The following is a 19,210-nucleotide window of genomic DNA, read 5'->3' on the forward strand; positions in this document are numbered from 1 at the left end:
TTTTCACACGGCAAAGCAAGCACTTACCACACGTCAGCTGTACAAATTATATAGGATTGAAAATAGTATAGTTGAAAGAAGCATGAGGTTTGTAATTAGAGTTCACACTCCCTCCTTCTCCATCTTCCCCTCTTCCAGGCACACAGGAACAAGATGAACTGAAATGTGGTTGTTTGAAAGGTCAAAAGGTTGGCACCCCCCCCTCCCATATTCTATCTTTAGCCTTTCTTACTCTGCCTGAGAGGCTGAAGATACAAAGACAGGCTTCCTCTACGTAGCGAAAAGGTTCTCACTCAGCCTGGAAGCAGCAGGTCTGTGGTCCTAAGCAATGAGGCTGAGATGGGAAGACTGCTAGTTTAAACTCTGCCTGGGATGTAGAGTGAGCCCCAGGCCAGTCTGAATACTTAGACACCGTCTCAAAATTAAACTAAAAAAGGGCTAGTGCTCCATGTGTCTGTCCATCTGTCTGTCTGTCCATCTGTCCGTCTGTCCATCTGTCCATCTGTCTGTCTGTCTGTCTAGAGGCAGCCAGTGGTAGAGCATTCACCTAGCATGTATAAGGCCCTGGAATCAATCTCCAGTGTATGCGGAGTGGGGGAGTGGCAGAGAAAAATAAAGGAAGAGAAAGATTCTGGGTAGCATCACTCTGTTTCTGAAGTCACCCCCACTCCCCAGGGAGTCCCCCCCTCCCCGCACCCAGTCACCTAGATTCCTTTTCCTTTTGCCTTTAACTCATGAGCTTGTGATGTGGCTAATGAGCAAACCAGAAGCTTCCCTACGCCAGCAACATTCAGTGACAGCCACAGAGGGAACTACTAGACTTTGGTGGGAGAGGAAGGGGCGAGCATCAGAGTTAGGACTCTGAGCCTGCTGAGGGAAGGGTGAGGTTCTCTCGAGGAGCTGTGTGTATTACTGGCATCTAGTGTCTGGAGTTTTAATAAATACAGCGATTACTAGGTGGTGTCCAGATTACAAAACAACCCTGATTCTGTAAGAACTGTATCTTGTGGGAGAGCACGCTTTTCTCAGTCCTGTCATTAGAGTAAGAGTACATTCATCAGGCTAAACTGGGGCAGACTCTGTGTGCCTTGATTCTATCTGGGTCTCTGGTCAGAGCACCAGGGATGTCTGGCAACGCAGTGCTTGGGAAGCATGCACAAGGCCCTGGCATCTATTCCCAGCATCACAGGAGGCAAACAGTAAGTAAACTATAGCAAATAGATAGATAGCCTCTATCTGGACAGGAAATCAAATGACAGGGTATAAAAGGAGGAACATTGCTGACCCTCTTACTATCCCCACCAGCATAAGATTTAAAAGTGACTACATTTATGTATTTATTTATTCTCTGTGTGTGTATGCTTATGTGTGCGCATGCACACATACCAGAATGTGTGTGTAAAAAGCCCATGACAACCTGTGGTAGCTGGTTCCCTCTTTCTACCATGTGGGTTCTGGAAATGAACTCAGGTCATCTATCTTGGTAGCTATCTTTGCCCGCAGAGACATCGCAGTTGGCCCTGGCACAAGATTTTTTAAAAACATCTGTTCCTGTTAAAAGGTTGCTGTCAGGGTCAGGGAGATGGCTCAGTGGCTAAGAGAGCCTGCTATACAAGCATGAGGACCTGAGTTAACAACACATGTAAAAACCCAGGCACGGGAGGCAGCCTGGAGAGATGGCTCAGTGGTTAAGAGCACTGGCTGCTCTTCCAGAGGAAGAGTTCAATTCTCAGCAACCACATGGTAACTTACAACCATCTGTAATGGGATCTGATGCCCTCTTCCACCATGCAAGCTTACATGAAAATAGAGTACTCATATGTATAAACAAATAAATCTTAAAAAAATGAAACCAGTCGAGTTTTTATTGCCTATGCCTGCAACACTAGGGCTGTAATAGGGGTGGGTGGATACAAAAGCCACCAAGAAAAAACATCAGTGGGTACAGCAAGAAGATGGTGGGTTTCAAGATCAGGAAGGATAAATAGGCTGACCATAGGGAGTCTTCTAGTAGTTAAACTCGTCTGTACGAGATATGAGAAACATTTGTCCAAGTAGAGAGTATAAAATAAGCAAGCTCAGAGGTAAGCTATGGCTTTCGGTTAGTAACAGGAGATCAGTATCGAGCCACCCATCACAACAAGCATACGCTGTAGGGTATTAATAAGAAGAGATGCTGCCTGTCCTGGGAGAAGGAAGCCAGGACAGTAGGAACTCTTGGTACTTTCCAATTAACTTTCCTATAAGTCTGAACTCATCCTAAAAACATTTAAAGCTTATTAATTAAAAAAGAATGAACAACCTGCACTGTTAGCTGCTTTGAGTTTTTGTTCTTCCAGCTACAAGACAAAGCCAAGTGGAATTAATCAAGAAAGAGTCCATAAAGATGAGTCCCAGCCAGGTGTAAAGATGAGAAGACAAGGGTTTGCTGGCCATGCATTGAGACCTGAGTGTGATTCACAGACAAGGGCCTGGATAGATAGCATGCTCTGGGAGGTGTGGTGGGGGAAGCATACTTGACTGGAAGATAAAAACTTCAAGACCTGACGGTGCTGGCAGATGTGCCAAAGGGAAGCTGTGATCAGGAGTCTAAGGTGGACTCTTGAAAAGTGAGTGATTTCATTCTAGACAGCTGGGAACGTTTGTAAAGGAATCCAAAGTGCCCATGCTGCCTGAGACTGAGAGGCAACCACAGATACCTAGAGCCATCAGCATGGAGAGAAGGTACAGCAGCTATAGGGGGCACTCAGGAAAGTGACATTTCCAGGACACCGGTGATGGGCCAGGCACAATGGCATAGACCTATACGCATAGCATCTGGGAGGTGGACACAGGAGGACAAGTTCTTAAAGCTAGCCTTAGCTGTAGATTGAGTCTGAGATCAGCCTACATAAGAGTGAGGCAACATAAGACCCTGCCACAAGCAAAGAGACAAGATATGAAAGACAGATTGAAGATAGCAGGCACAGCAAAGGGGAGGATGGAAGGAAAACAGGGAGAAGAGAAAGAGAGGATGAGAAAAGGGTGGATGGAGGGGAAGGAAAGAGGAAGAAGGACAAGGGTGGAGGGAGGCAAAAAAAAAAAAGGAAGGAAAGAAGGAAGGAAGAAAAAGTCACAAGTCTGAAGAAAATATCCAACAGCCAGGCTCTCAGAGGTCTCTAGGTTTTGCACAGTTCAAGTTTGTTATTGAGTCACTGTTGGGAGGGGGTCATACAGTGGATACCAGCAAAGCATAGAAAAGACTAATAAGGTATTGGGGAACACATACTATGAGCAAAGTTGAAAAACTTTCACTTTTATACCAAGCACTGGAACATGAGCCACCACAAAGATTTTAAAGATTACATTTGTCAGCATAGTTGACATGCTTCTGTGTGAGGAAAGAAGGCTCAGAGAAGTTCAGTGAGCGGAATCCCATTTCTGCAAAGTCCTATGAACTCATTTGTTCATGTCCACCCACTCATCCACCCACCCACTCATCCATCCATCCATCCACCCATCCATCCATCTTCCCATCCACCCATCCACCCATCCATCTGTCTATCCTCCCATCCATCCATCTATCCATCCATCCTCCCATCCATCCATCCATCCATCTGTCTATCCCCCCATCCATCCATCCATCTGTCTATCCCCCCATCCATCCATCCATCCATCCATCCATCCATCCATCATCCACCATCTATCTATCCATCTATCCATCCATCCATCTGTCTATCCATCTAGACTTCCTTTCTCTTTGAAAATTGAATCTGGGGTCACCCAGATGGCTCAGTGGGTTTATGCTTGCCACTAAGTCTCATGCCCTGAGTTCAATCCACATGGTGGAAGGAGAGAATATTATGTACCCAGAGGTGTGACCCATGCCTCTCCTCCAGGACTTATGAAGCTGAGTCAGGAGGATCTCCTGGAATACAAGGCCAATGTGGGCTACTCAGGGTTTTAGGCTAGCTTGGGCTACAGAGTGAGATCCTGCTGGCACAACACAAAAGGGGAGGATGGAAGGAAGAAAAGGGAGAAAGAAAAAGAGAGAATGAGAAAAGGGTGGATGGAGAGGGTAGAAAAGAGGAAGAAGGACAAGGGTGGAGGAGGCAAGAAAAGGAAGGAAAGAAGGAAGGAAGAAAAAGTAAAGAGGGGAAGAGGGACAAAGGAGGGAGATTAAGAGAGCCCAGAGAGACCAAGTCAGGCAGGAGGCACCTTGCAGGGGGAACACACTCACATGCTAATAGTGGTGACTGTTTACTGTACCAACAGCATGGTGGTTCATTTAGAGTCCTGGTTTATATTTCTCTAATTCCGCATCATGCTACTCCAAAATCTCCAATTGAAAGGCTAATTTCTTTCCATGAGAACAATGTCTTTCCACCTCCATAACTCGAGTTTCTAATAGCATCCTCCTTGTTAGGGACGGGGCCCAGCTAGTGCCTGACACAGAAGCTAAAGTCTGTCTTAGATCAGCATGGTGAAGCCTCTCATTACAGAAATGACTTCAACAGCCACATCCTGAAGCATAAGGGGGAAAAGGCATGGAAATTCCAAACAGCTAAAGTCATCTGAAGTAATGGCTGGAACAGAAGCAAAGCAAAAAAAAAAAACCACACAAAACGCCTTGGGGAGAGAGGCCAACCCCCAACACGCAGCTAGCCTCTACCCTCCTTGCTTCCAGGGAGGTTTCTTGGTTCATCTATTATTAAAAAAAATAATATCCAGGCTACAAATACCATTAAATGCACAGATATATAAAAACATCTCATGATATCAACCATTCACTTCACAGGTCGAAGTAGCATGGACTGGAATGACTGGACAGCCAGGACCTACCAGTTCACCAGATGAGAGAGTAGTCCAACTGTCAATGCTGGGTTCTGATGCTTGATTGGATAAATGCAGCCCAAGAAGCACGGTAGTCCTTGGAGTATGGAGGGCAGGACTGAAAAAACACTTGTTTCTCAGTTTCCCTGTGACACAAGTTCACCTTACAATCTGCTTCAGAAAGTACCTTCTGCCATGGCCATTTGCCTTTAATTCTCCCTTTTTATTGGCATGAATCCCCTTTAGCTATTTACCAGAGTTCCTGCATCATCCCAGCACTTTCAGTTTTATCGTCTTGTCCAGGATATGAGAAGGATAAACTTCAGGCAGTAAACTTTAAACTCTATTACCTGTTAAGAGCCCCGTTGAACCTGGTTAGCTGGGGAAGTGGCTGAGGTATTGCCTCAAAGAGGGATAAAAGAATGTCTGAGAAGTCCACTTATCTCTGTTTTTCTTATCTGTATAAAACGTGAATGTACTCTTGGTGAAAAGCATCCTGTGTCTGCCTCCATCACCTGTCCAGTGAATATTCTGCACCTCTTCTCACCCTTTACACAGGGGAGTTGTAGCGAAAATCATCAAAACAGCACTTAAAGTCACAATAAGAGGAATAAAAACCTGTCAGATTTTAGCCATAGCAGCAGCAGCAGCACTGGAGCTGGAGGCTCAGGACAAGTTACCTCAGAAAGGGGACTTAGCATCAAGTTGTTCTAAGAGTGACTGCTGTTTCCATGGCAGCCCCTGCACTGTGGGACTACTGGGCGGTCACCAAGCCAGTGATAAAGCATGCTGTCCCTGGGCTCTGAGCTTCCAGTAGACCATCGGGTACCCAACTGTAAGCCAGCACAAAGCATTTCCCCTTTCTAAGAGGGCATGCAGAGATAGTGAACTAAGATAACATGTGCCTGACCATGGCTGTGCACTTCCAGAATGGCCATGCCTGACCATGGGGGCACTGATACTGAGAGCAATTCTGAGATTCTCAGGGAATCCCACAGAGAATGTTTTCAGACTTGTCATGTTCCTTTGGGACACAAGCTGACTCAGCAATGCCTCTTCTGAAAGGAAGCAGCAAGAATGATAGCTGAGCTACACTCCTTTTCTGTCCCACCATGACCAGCTGCCAGAAAGCTTCCATTCTATTAGGAGAAGCAAAAAATAAACAGGTCCTAGGCAGCAACAGGGGGCAAGCGGCCAGGAACTGGGCCGAGCAGGACAAGACAGGTCCCACTAAGCACATGCACAACATGGTGCTCATAGGACATCTATGGCCTCTGCCCTGGAAGCATTTGCACTTTTATAGAAAACAAGTTGACAATTTTGTTTTATATTTGGGGACTGAATGCTGTCTGGAGCTTTTCAGGTCACAGGCAGGAGGTCGCCAAAGAAGAAACTTCAAATAGCACTACTAGATAGAAAATCTGTCTACTGTTCTCTCTAAAAACAGTTGTATGCCTCTTTGGAGCATTTGTGTCTTACAAAACACAAAGTTGTGAGGAGCCTAGCACACCCAGATTCACAGCAACATTGTTCACAATAGCCCAAAGATGGAAGTATTCAGGTGTCCATTGATGGATATGTGGTTACATCAAATGTGGGCTATCTATACAATGGAATAATATTTAACCTTAAAAAGGAACTTTGATATATGTGCAATGTGGGTGGAACTTGAAAACATTGTGCTAAGTGAAACCACCAGTCACAGAAGGACAAAAACTGTAGGAGTCTAATCACATGAGGAACTTAGAGTTGGCAGTATTATAAAGGGGGAAAATGGCTTCAAGGAACTTGATGAGGGAAGGACAGTGAGTTATTGCTCTATGGGTCCTGATTCAGGAAGATTTTGTGAGTTTTTAATTATTATCTTATGCATTTGTGGTGTGCGTATGTGCATGCATACACATGTGCCACAATACCTGTGTGAGGGTTAGAGATAACACATAGGAATCAGTTCTCTTCTTCCACCATGTAGATTAAACTCAGGTCATGAGACTTAGTGGCAAGCCTATTTACCCATTGAGCCATCTTGATGACCCCAGATTCAATTTTCAAAGAGAAAAAAAGGGTCTAGATGGATAGATAGGTGGATGGATGAATAGGAGGGTGGATTGATGGATGGATGGATGGATGGATGGATGGATGGATGGATGGATAGATGGGAGGATGGATGGACAGATGGGAGGATGGATGGATGAATGGATGGATGGATGGATGGATGGGAAGGTAGATGGGAGGATGGATGGATGGATAGATGGGAGGATGGATGGGCAGATGGGAGGATGGATGGATGGATGGGTGGGTGGGTGGACTGATAAGTGGATGAAAGGAAGAAGCACCATCAATGCCACTGAACTGCAGACTTAAAAATGGCAGAGACAGAAACTTGTTAAATGTTTTCTATCACATTATAAGATTGACAGAGGCCAGATGTGACTGGAAAGGGAAAGAAAAGTAATGTCTACCGAGGAGTCACAAGGGATGGATGCCTTGAAATCAAACTATTCGACTTTGAAACATTCCGCATTTCACAGACAACCTCTGGGTACAGTATAGGCATGGTTCTGTTCTCTCGTTCTAAAGCATTCCCTTCTCACTGAAAGCCTCCTCTCAAGACAACAAAAATGATAACTAAAGACTTGAGAAGGGGCTTGTCAGAGAAGTAGCACATTCCACTAAAGCAATCCAACTACAACAACACAATTTAACAACAGAAACTAATTTTGAGTTTCAGGGATTTTTTTTCCTTTTTTTTTTTTTTTAAGATTTACTTATTTAATGTATGAGTCCCCTATCTGCATGTACACTTAGATGCCAGAAGAGGGCATCAGATCACACTGTAGATGATTATGAGCCACCATGTGGTTTCTGGTGATTGAACTCCAGATCTTGGAAGAGCCAACAGTGCTCTTAACCACTAAGCTATCTCTCCAGCACTGAGTTTTCAGCTTTATAAACAGAACTATGCAAATAACTTAAGGCCAAGAAAGAATAAATAATATAGTTTGGGTGGTACCTGAAGTGTCTATCTATGTTCAGAGGTTAGGTTTAAAGAAATGAAATGTAGCCAGGCAGTGGTGGTACACACCTTTAATCCCAGCATTTGGGAGGCAGAGGCAGGTGGATTTCTGAGTTTGAAGCTAGCCTGGTCTACAGAGTGAGTTCCAGGACAGCCAGGGCTACACAGAGAAACCCTGTCTCGAAAACAAAAACAATAACAACAAAAAAAAAAAGTAGCCAGGCAGGACAGTAAGTACATCCTATAATCTTAGTACTCGGAATGTAGGAACAAGAGGATCAAGAGTTCAGGGCCATCCTTGGCTACCTAGTAAATTAGAAGTTAGCCTGGGCTACATGAGACTATCTCAAAGAAAAAAAAGAACAAACAAAAATATCCAAGAAATCTAATTCTCCAATGATATAACAGGATAAACAGACTGGATAGGTTAAAAAAGTCATAGCTCATGACTGTGCCATTGTGTCCAGAGAGCAGAGAGAGACTAGGAAGCCTACTGAACACAAATTGTCTTGTTCCTTGGTGTTTTCTCAGCTCTCTGCAGCCACGAGGGCTTCCGCAGAGAATGTCTGGATCATGATGCATGTGTGTATGTACTTGTGTGTACATGAGAGAAGGGAGAATTCACTGTTGTTATACCCAGAGAATTTGCATCAGAAGGGTGAGGTCATAAGGCAACCTATCTTCCTTTATAAGACACACACAATACTTAATGGGCATTCATCAATCTCATACTGGTCTGTTGAATTATGATGACTATTCCATAAACAATCAAGGAGGCCATCAAGTGTGGCTCTATGCAAAATCTTACTCTTTCAGACATAAATGTATGTCATCTTCTAAGGAATCAAGTATCAGGAGGTATTTAGCAGGGTCCCAGTACTGAAGGTAGCAGGCGGGATGGGCAAGTGAGGAAGACTAGCTAGAGCAGTAGCTCAGTGTAACAACACACACGCAGTGGACTCCATCGCTGGTCTTCCAATCGCAAGATCCCATGTCCCTCTGCACAGATCCATGCCCTCTGGAGTAGCTTCTCCAGTTGCTAACCTCATTTGTGAAATGCCACGTGAGTTTTCATGTTTGAGCAGCAACAGGAAACACAAAAGTGGCAGTTTCTCCAGTCCCCTACAATGCCAAGCTCCTTTATCCCCCTGGCCTTGCTTCCATGTGCTGTTCTGAAAGCCAGAACGAAGTGAGCATGACAAACCCTTTCTTCCTTTCCGTATAGAGGGCAATGAGTCAATGTTTATGCATCGGGCCTGCTATTAAAGCAAATAAGCAGAATCGGCATTCCAAGTCATTCCTTGTTTTTCTTTCCAGTTCACTTGAGCATGAAGCTCTCCATATTTGGGCACTTGAAATTAGGAGAGGGATTTACCCCTTATCACATTTCTTTATCAGTTCTCTACATAAGGCTTTCACTGAGACTCTGATAAAAATGTCTAAAATGCTTGCTATGTTGCTCAGCAGTAAAGGATGCCTGTGGGCTGGGACTGTACCCAGGAACTTTTCAAGCTCTGTTGTTGATGAGGTATCCCATTCAGGAAGCAGCAGGTAGAGGTGCCGAACCTCCAGCCACACCTTATCCCCACCAGCCCCTGCCCCTAGGGCACACAAAGTAGTACTCCCCTTCCCATCAGTGATCAGAAGATAAAGATGACCCATCTCACCAGGTGATCTTTTTAAAAGCCTTTTCAAGCAAGTGGAAAAACATTTGAATCTGAGCTAATCAAGTGGCCTGCTCCATTCTAGAGGACCCTATCCTGGCCCTAGGGCTCCCTGGCTTCTCTCATAGTAAATATTGAGACCTAAGTGGGAGAAAGCAGGAGCCACAGGCCATTTGCATGGCTCTACATTTCCTCTTTTTAAGCAGAAAAAAAAAAATAAAGCCACCAAGAAATATGGTGAATTCTGTATTTCATGCACATGTAGGGGCCCTCCCCATTTTTCTCCATCGCATTTTACACACTGGAGTTATAACACAGCGAACTGAGAAAGAGCCTGAGATTCCCACCTGGCCAGGATCACACAAGTTTCAGAGTCCCAGACTATACTTACAGAAACCGCAGGTTATTCTCACTCTCACTTTTGGATTTGAATTTAGTGAAATGAAACACTCATTTCCATTCTAGTATGTTTAAGAGCTAACACTGAAATGTATATTATGGGTCATATTTGGAAATGAGTGGGTGAACACTGGTCCAATCCAAGTTTAGGGAGATTTTTTTTTTTTTTTTTTTGAGAGAGGCCTCAGGCTACTTGGGGCACACTGCCTATTTTGAGCATAAGAGAGAAAAGTATGTTGGAAGGAGAAGGGTAGTCAGCTGGACTGACCTGTGACAGTAATAATATAGGCAGTCACATTTGAAGAGCATCTTTGAGCCATTACTTCCTTGGGTTCTGTTGACAATCTATAGTCAACAAGGGTCTGTGCGATTTGGTAAGAGCTGGGCCAAGCCCTTCCCCATGCTCCAGTCTTCCCCTCAGATCAGACTGTGGGCAGGTCCAGAGCTTGTAGCTCTCTGCTGTGCTTTGGAGAACTCCCAACCTCTCTTCTGGTTGTATTGTTTCAAACGTGCTTGGGAGCTCGGTACCACCTCTGATTCTTGCTAGTCCTGTTTGCTCTTAGCCATTCTTGGGCTGGCTTTCTGGGGATGATGCTAAGTATTTTCAGGCTTTGCATTGCTAGGTACCCTGCCAATCATGTTAGCATCCTGTGTAAAAGCTTTAAGTGGCTATTCGCCTGTATTTGAGATATGCTATAAGCCAGGCGTGGTGGTTCAGTCCTGAAACACTAGCATTTGTGAGGTGAAGGCAGACGAATCACCACCAAATTTTAGGCCAGGCTGGTCTACACAGGGGATTAGTGAGCTCTGGGCAAGCCAGGGCTACAGAGCAAGACCCTGTCTCAAGTACATATACATACATACATACATACATACATACATACATACATACTACTCCTAAAAGGTGACCTTATGATCCAATCTCCTTTGACATTTCTCACATGCGTTTGTCTAGCCACTCCTGAACTGCTGAAACTTTCCAACATGCCATGTCTTCTTGCACTGAGCTTTGCACATTTTTTCTCTGTGAGTAGAGCCAGAGAAAGCTAGACCTGCTGAGTTGAACCTACTAAGTAATTTGCTCTTTGTGGCCACACATGAAAGAACATGTGAGCGAGATTTTTCTCTCTTTTATTCCTCTTAGGATGCCTGGGATTGCAGTATGGAGAAACTCAGTCTTAGCTGAGCATGGTGCCTTACCACCTGCCATCCTAGCACTTGAGTAGTTGAGGCAGAAGGATTGCTATGGATTCTGGGCCAGCCTGGGCTACTGAGTAAGATGTCATCTCAGAAAATAAACAACTACAAACAAAACACACACAAGGGAGAATCAAGAAAGGGAGAGGGAGGAGGGGGTAAGCAGGAACTCGGACTAGCTTACCAGAGGGTAAGAGACAGCCCAGAGTGAAAACAAGCTGCACAAACTCAAGATGCCCTGTTCTTATAGCCTGTGGAACTTTCTAACAACGATTCTAGACTAACACATCTCAGCCTAGCTAGCACAGAACAGAAAAGCCCAAGTGACTTGCAGAATCACAATACAGTATGTTGTTGGAAGACATGACCTGTTGGAATCACTTGTCACATGGTATATGCTGACTGCTACCCCCTAGTGTTATGGGTGACATCTAATCATACCTCAGGTGTGAGGATAAAGGCTTGATCCCAGAAGATGCCATGCTGGTTTGCATCTATAGGATGCTGAAGATACCATTGGGAGAACTCTGCTCATGGTATAAGGAGTTGTTTATTTTCTTATTTCTATCCCTAGTGATCAAAAACTCCTTAGCTGTTGTGGATGCCCAGCTTTTGCAAACACTCAGTCAATATTTGCTTGAGTAACACCAAAGAATACAGATCTTTGTCTTCAGGCTTTCTCCTGTCTTTAATACCAGAGCATCGATTTTAGGCATTTTTTTCTATACTGCTACCTAGATCTGTTAACAACATCACATGTATCATCATGTGCTTCCGTTTCACAGTTCCACTCATACTTATAGTTACTGGGAATCTCCCTATGCTTTATATAGGTAAAACTATCACATTTCCTCACTGTACCTTTCGGTTTGACTAATACCAAAAATTCACCTAAAATTCCAAGTGTCCTCAGCTTATACACACAGATAATTCTGACAGATTCTCTCACTCCTGGGCCACAAAGAGTCCACTGGATCTGATGTGGTAATGGCAGTCTTTGGAAGACAGGGAAACAAAGCAATACGCAGGTAGCTTGTTCATGGTCTCGAAGAGAGAAGGGGTGGGAAGGAAACTCTAACTACACCATCTTGGTCTGAGATCTGTCCTGTGAGATGAGATCCAGGGCACCCCATCCTCAGTCATTTAATTCATATACCCACGTGGTCTATAGTGAGGAGTCGAGAAAGAAGAGGTGACAGGCTTGTTCTAAAGGGGTCTCTGCCTACTGTATGTTTAGACAGGTTGTGAAATGTATAAAGCCTTAAGTTGGTCATCACTGACCACACCAAATTATTTTTTAATAATAACAACCACCAGGGTCAGCAGATGGCCCATCAGGGAAAGATGCTTGCTGCCAATCTGGATGACCTATGTTCAGTCCCCTTAAAACCCACATTGTAGAAGGAGGGAGTGGATCCCTTAAAACCCACATTGTAGACAGAGGGAATGGATCCCTTCCCCCACCTCTTTGTCTCTGTCTCTGTCTCTGTCTGTCTCTCTGTCTCTGTCTCTGTCTCTCTCTCTCTCTCTCTCTCTCTCTCTCTCACACACACACACACACACACATGTTTCAAATAAGGAGCTATCATCAAATCTGGATATTGTTGTCTTCTAACTGAAATGTCACTCACAGTCATTGTATTTCTGGATCATGTCAACATGAAGGAGCTGTCTTTATGCTAGTGAGCCATTAATGATAATGAGTACTTACACAAAGTATGCAATTAGGAATTATAGAATCATCTTTAAAAACCACCCCTTCTATAGTACAGAACTGCACTTTAAGAGATATTATTATTCCAGGTACACAAAGTGTCTTCTATTATGTTAATCACTTGGAATAATGAGTAAGCGGGGCATGCTGCACACTGTCTAACAAACCTGTTTTACTTGACCTCTCTCTTCTTTATTCATTTTGAAATGGGGTCCCATGTAGCCAAAGATAACCTTGAACTTGGGATCTTCCTGGTCCTACTTCCTAAGTCCTGGGATTACAGACCTGTACCACCATACCCGGGTAAGCAGTGCTGGGGCTGAAGCATGGGGCTTTGACGTGCTAAGAGAAGCTTTCCACCAGCTGAGCTACTTCCCAGTCCGTGATGTTACTTCACAGAAAACAGTTAAACTATGAAAGTGCCAGCTTTTCCTTCAAGTTCCCCTTTTCACCCAAATCATCTCTCTTGATTCACGTCTCAGGTCTTATTAAATTAGTTATCCCTCCTCTGGTTCTGAAAGAGGGTCTGATTAATCGCTGAGTACATGAGGGATGCTAGCCTTGCCTGGTTAGATCCACACCAGCATCATTGCCATGGTGAACAGAGTTACACACTTGCCTCAACTGTGGTCGTTAAGAGGAACAAACAATTCTGAAAGCAGAGGAACTCTGTCCTAATGAAGACACAGGTAAGATGGGTTTCCGTATCCCTTGCATATCTCAAATGCCCTAGGACAACCCCCTCCTCAGGTTTCCTGGGTTCTCCATCTCCTTACAAAGGCCCACCTTCAGTTAAAAAATAAAAAGTGCCTTGGCATCTCTAGGGAAAATGTCAGCTAAACTCACCAGCCAAAGCTTACACAAATGTTGCAGCATTTTCTCTGTCTAATCACATTAGGGCAGTGACAGGCCTGTGCTTGGGCAGGAATAGAGAAGCGGAGCTAGAAGTTTAGGAGTGAGAGAGGTCGGAAGTCAAGAGAGAAGCAAAACAAACAAACAAAAAAGTCAACAGGAAGATGATCTAGACCCCTTGTGGTTTAAACAACCACAAGTAGCTAAGGTTTTCACAAGGTTAGAATAATTGGGTTAAAGCATTATCTTTATCATTTGGCTCTGAAGTTATTGTATTGGCTGGCATTTTGTAAATTATGATCTTATTGATACATAAACCTGATTGGATAATTAAGCCTTAAGAGTCATGTTTCTACTGGGTAATTAGGCGATAGATAACTGATTGTGGGGTGTGTGGGGCGCTGCATGTAAGCGAGATGACCTTGCTGGCTGGGAGAGAATAACAGGACCCTGCCAGGACATAGTGTTGTGGCCGGCCAGTATTGGCACTAGAGTGGGAACACAGACCAGCAGGCAGGAGAATTTGTGGAGTGATCATTTTTAATATTTCCTGCAACACACAAAGAAATGGTTATGGAACTTCACATGACTAATTAGTTTCAGACTTAAAGAAAGGTTGGCAAAGTAGGCTGGAACAGTGACTCTGTGGAAAAGAGCGCTGGCTGCTCTTCCAGAGGACCAGAGTTAAGTTCTCAGCACCCATGTCAGAAGGCTCACAACTGCCTCTAAGTTCAGGCACTCACATGCATAGACAGGCAGACAGTCAGACAGACAGACAGTCAGACAGGTAGTCAGTCAGACAGGCAGGCAGACAGACCAAGAAGACACACACACACACACACACACACACACACACACACACACACACACATACCTCCCCTTTTTTGTTTTTTTAAAGTGAGGTCAAATAAGGCCACAGACTTTTAGGATTTTTCTATTTGTTTGGTTCCAAGTCAGAAAATGGCAGGCGTCATTTGATGCCAGTTCATTGTGGTCTAATGGGAGGAGGAGAGAACTGGGAAGGCAGAACACAAGGTAAGCAGTGTTCTGCCTCAGGGCTGGGCACAGAGATGGATTACGGGGGCCCAGTAGGAACGCTCTCCTTACACTGGGAGCTTTCAGGCCAGACCCGTCAACAGGAAATGGAGGCAAAATCAGTGGCTTGGTGTTCCCTTGATTCTTCCTCCATCTCCCAACCTCTGGTTCTTCCTAGCTTATACCCCCAACTTTGAACACTAGTGCTGATTATCAACAAAACATTAACCCAATTCTCTCTCTCTCTCTCTCTCTCTCTCTCTCTCCCTCTCTCCCTCCCTCCCTCTCTCCCTCTCTCTCTCTCTCTCTTTCTCTGTCTGTCTCTGTCTCTGTCTCTGTCTCTGTCTGTCTGTCTGTCTGTCTGTCTGTCTCTCTCTCTCTCTCTCTCTCTCTCTCTCACACACACACACACACACACACACACACACACACACACATGAAATGTATTCTCAAATACATTGAGACCCCAAACATCCCACACACTGCCTGGATGATCCATTAGCTGGCTTGCTACTCTCCATGGGAAGGTACTTATGCCAGCCATGTACTGTTTGATTTTCAGTAAATGACACTTCCATGGTTTACCTAAGTAAGTGCCATCCTGCTCCTGGAGGCTGGCCCAGACGAAGGAAATGTAAAATCCTCCATGCCAGGTGACTGTCAGCTCCATTCAGACCCCCTCAAGGCCTCCCAGGTCCACTTCCACTCCTTTGGTTGCCTTTAGGGAAGCACTAGCCAACAAGTTGCTATGACAACTGGCAACACAGTTGAGGCACAGAAACAGATCACCAGGAGAGCCAGGAACATGAACCACAAACCACAACGACAGCTCTGAGATCCCTATAGCTAGCTGCTGACCCCCTAAATGGAGTGTCAAAAAGGGGACAGGGGACTCCCTTCAGGTCCAGGATAGTGACTCTAATCCAAATCATGTGTGCCAGTAGCAGCTAAGTGATAATCCACTGGCATTAATACATTTTGTTTATTAGTCTCCTAAGAGTTGAGGGAGGAAATCTATTCAGAAGTACAAATGTGATGGTCAGAGGCAGGTAGAAAAACTGAGGTCGTTAAAGAGGAGAAAATCTGCTTACACAAGTAATAGTGGCCTTTAAAATACAGCCAGCACCCTGTTCTTACTGTCCCACTCCTTGGAGAAGAAAGAAAAAGGCAAAGTAGACTAGAAATCTAGGGCTGTCGTGGAGGAGAAGGGAGGAGAGCAGCTTTGTGGCCGGTGCTTTGTTCTATGGAGTAAGTCTTACAGTGCTATAGGGACCCAGGCATGAAGAATGCATATCATGTTTACAAACAGTTTTTACTCCTGTACAAGCAACAAGGGTTCCAGAAGGGGAAAAATATCAGAAATGAAGAGAACGGGGAAAAATATCAGAAATGAAGAGAATGAAAATGATTTTAGCAAGAGAGTTTAAGGTCAGTAAAAACGAGGTGCCCCAATGCTGGTGAAGACGACAGACATTCTGACTGAAAACAGTGGCATACCCTAGCTTGGGGACTTGTGCTGTGGGTCTATTGGCCACTTCTGCCCACATCACCAGCAAATACATTCAACTCCCACGCATTCAAGAATGGAAGGGAGAAGGTCTCAGGAACTTGCACATATATGCTTAAGAAAGAAGGAGAATTTCCAGGTAAACGTTGGTTAAGGGCCTAACAGCCAGGCTCCAAAGAATTTGCCTCAGTTACCAAAGCAGATTCTTGAAAGTTGGCACTTGCCTAGACTTCCAGAACTTGGGATAGAGATTCGGGAGGATCAAGAGTTCAAGATCACCATTGGCTATGTATCACAGTTTGAGGCCAACCTGACCTATGGGAGACCCAGTAGCTATTAATAGACAAGCAAACAAACAACAACAACAACAAAACCTCAAAAGACTGTGAACAAAGATCGCTACCTGTATGCCATCCTGTTTCTATTTCAATTTTGGTGACTGAACCGAGGTCAATTGTTTCAGGAACATAAGCACAAATAGAAAAAAAGAAAGACCTTGAAAAGACTAACTTGCTTCAAAATAAACTTCAAAGAACTCAGTTTGCTACCTCATCTAAAGGAGTTCTGTGTTCCTGCAAACCACTTTCACAGAATCATGTAATGTATTCACCCAGATGAAAGAAGATAAATCGGCTCTTTCTATCTAAGAGTCTTCTTAGCTGTAATCTACTATACCGTAAAGCATTAGATCCCTGGTCCCACAAACCTGCAATGAAAACAGTCTGGCTCGGAGATCTCAGGTAGCCTGACTCAAAAGCACCTAAGGCAAGATTAATCTTCCCGTGTTTCACTTATTCCTTGCCTTCTCGGAGCACACACATGTATGGGTTGACCTTACTCCTCTGTTGGGGGGGAGTGCTAAGGCAGAGGCTCCTGGAAACCTGGGCTTAGCACCCGCTGTGGCACACCTGAGTGCCTTGGCACCTCCATCCCCAGTGGAGCGCTTCTGAGATAACCTCCCAAGGGCGGGGAACAGAGATGGCTCAGTCCTGGACCCTGGACTGAGAACTGATCCTGCTTCATAACCTCCTTTTAACAAATAGTATTCTAAAGTCAGTTAGAGGTCACCACAGTCGTAGGCCGCTACTCTCCTTCCCGTCCTCCTCCCCCCATAGCACAGATATGGCAGGAGTCCACAGACTCTCTTCTTTTCACAGCTCTTTCCTTCTGTGAGACTGCTGGGTGTGGGGAGAACTGCACACTGTGGGACTGGGGTATTGAGCAAAGCATCTGTGCCTGCAATGGCTGGACCTGGCCAAGCAACCCAGAGAGCAATGCTTAAGTCTCTTCTCAGAAAGAATAGCCCATATTCGGGTCTCCAAAAAGTTCCTTCTCCAGATAGCATACAAGAGAAGTGGCCCAGAACTACTGAGGCTACTGGCAAGTGAGGTCTGAAGGAGGTGGGGGAAGATTCAAATGAGCAAGACAGGAAACCAGAAGAAATCCTCACACTCCTGCATGGAAACAGACAGAGCCTTCTCACCTGTCATCTGCAGGCCAATCTGCAATTTCAAACAAGGACTAAACACATGGAGGGGAACCTCCCTACACACACACACACACACACACACACACACACACACATACACATACACACACACACTAATCTGATAATAAAACACTCTCTCTCAGACTCCCTTACTATTTCAGAATGCTTTTATGATCATCTAGAAATTGGTATCTCTGATGCAAACCTAAAAACTCCCACCTGACAGACACATCAGGAAACCACTCGAGTGTTCTCAGGAGAATGTGCACATGCAGTTCTTTAACTTCTGGACCAGAATTCACAGCCCTTGTCTCTGTGCTGTTTGAACAGGCAGGGCAGTGTTTGGTTTCGCCTGCTTCTTTCTAGGCATGCTCCAATTGGTATTCTAAGCAGTTATTCTGATAAAGGGTTGGACAACCACCCAAGCTTCAGGACACCTTTATTCCTGCCATCCTCAAAAGCAGGGCAGTATGTTGCCTTCCTAAACTTGCTTCCGGTAGCTTTCTCTCCTCCCAAACACCACAGAGCAGAAGCTGGGCCTCATCTGAAGCAACCCACCGTTTCTTTCCCCTAAGCGGTGTGCCAGAGTGGAACACTCCCCATGACCTTGTGCTTAGCTAACTTCTGGCATCACACAGTACTTCCAGCCCAGCTCCACACCAGCAATGAAAGGCAAAGCAAATGTCAATGAAATGATAGGTCTGTAAGAGATAAAAACATCGCCATCCGTAGAGAGTCATGTGTAGGCTGCTCACGGGCAAGAAACCACAAACCACTCAGTTGGAAAAAAAGAGGAAACTCGTGGGGCAGAATTTTGCTTTTTAAGTACCCACCCCCCCAGGCTCACTAATAGTTGCACTGTAGTATGATGTCCTTAAATGCTCTCCCTACCCACATTCATATCACACATATCATAGACATTTAGCACCTTCTCCTACACTGCAGTGGGATCAGTGGGTAAGACTGTGACTCTCCAACACTTACACAAAAAGCCAAGCATGGCCATGAAGACACATGTAACCTCAATGCCATGGCATGGCACGGAGACAGGAGGACCCTTTGGGCTTGCTAGCTGTCAGCGCCCACACACGGTCTAGCTTCTATTAGCCTGCAATTCCAGCTGCGGGGAATCTGATATCCTCTTCTGGCCTCTGAGGGTATTCTCACTCATGAACACATCCATATGTACAGTTAAAAATAAGAACATCTTAAACATTATTAGATTTATTCACTTTTGTATGTACATGTATGTTTCTGGGTATACATAAGCCACAGCAAGTATGGGGAGATCAGAGGACAATGCGAAGGAGTTGCTTCTCTCCTTCCATCACGTGGGGCTGGGGAATTGAATACATGTTGTTAGGATTGTTGTGAGCACCTTCATCTGATACACCAGTGGTTCTCAACCTTACTGAGGTGGTGAGCCTTTCATATAGTCCCCAGGTTGGAGTGACCTCCAATCATACAGTTATTTTCACTGATACCTCACAACTGTAATTTTGCTACTGTCATGAATCATAATGTA

At 44.8% G+C, this 19,210-nt stretch overlaps 1 protein-coding gene across 13 annotated transcripts in view; it reads right to left on the reverse strand.

Annotated features, from left to right (window-relative positions):
• The window catches only part of Atxn1 (ataxin 1), a 423,758-nt gene that overhangs the window by 139,720 nt on the left and 264,828 nt on the right, over window positions 1-19,210 (reverse strand). The window lies entirely within an intron of this gene.

Source organism: Mastomys coucha, unplaced genomic scaffold (genome assembly GCF_008632895.1).
Source record: "Mastomys coucha isolate ucsf_1 unplaced genomic scaffold, UCSF_Mcou_1 pScaffold7, whole genome shotgun sequence".
NCBI classification, from domain to species: Eukaryota; Metazoa; Chordata; class Mammalia; order Rodentia; family Muridae; genus Mastomys; species Mastomys coucha.